Source organism: Capsella rubella, unplaced genomic scaffold, assembly GCF_000375325.1.
Source record: "Capsella rubella cultivar Monte Gargano unplaced genomic scaffold, Caprub1_0 scaffold_75, whole genome shotgun sequence".
NCBI classification, from domain to species: domain Eukaryota; kingdom Viridiplantae; phylum Streptophyta; class Magnoliopsida; order Brassicales; family Brassicaceae; genus Capsella; species Capsella rubella.
In genome coordinates, this window is record NW_006238853.1 from 13637 (window position 1) to 14275 (window position 639).

The window sequence follows — 639 nt, forward strand, 5'->3', positions numbered from 1 at the left end:
ATGTGTGCAGCACATTAAAGATGAATGGGGTGCCGGATGATGCTGTCAAGTGCAGGCTGTTCATATTCTCCTTGGCTGACAAGGCTCAACGTTGGTTCAGGTCGTTGAATTTTGATAATCTGCGAAGTTGGGAGGACTACAAAGCTGTTTTCTTAACACAGTACTTCACCCAATCCAGGACAGCTCTTCTGAGGAATAAGATCACTACCTTTCAGCAAGGTGGTACGGAGTCTTTCCATGATGCTTGGGAGAGGTTCAAAGACTACTACAGGGAGTGTCCTCATCATGGTTTTCCACATGCCACACTTATCAACACGTTCTACCGAGGATGTGATAAGGTTTACAGGATGACACTAGATACTGGTAGTGGTGGTAACTTCATGACCAAGTCTGATACAGAAGCTGAGTTGTTGATTGAGAATCTTGCAGGTAGTAACAGCAGCCAGGATATCGATTATGATAGGTCGCAGAGAGGTGGTGGAGGTGAATCAAAACAGATTGCTGAGTTGACAGCCAAGGTTGAGCAACTTCTTAAGAGAGATCAGAGAATGGTTAACTACTGTGATGATAGTGGTGAAGCTCAAGCATACCAAGAGTTCAGTGGAGACGGTTCAGAAGATTTTCAGGCTGAATTGAACT

At 44.6% G+C, this 639-nt stretch overlaps 1 non-coding gene across 1 annotated transcript; it reads right to left on the reverse strand.

Moving 5' to 3' along the window:
• Positions 1 to 185: 185 nt before the first annotated feature.
• LOC111831849 lies at positions 186 to 292 on the reverse strand. Its single transcript, XR_002834949.1, has one exon. It is a non-coding gene; the product is annotated as a small nucleolar RNA R71 (small nucleolar RNA).
• Between the last annotated feature and the right edge of the window lie 347 nt (positions 293 to 639).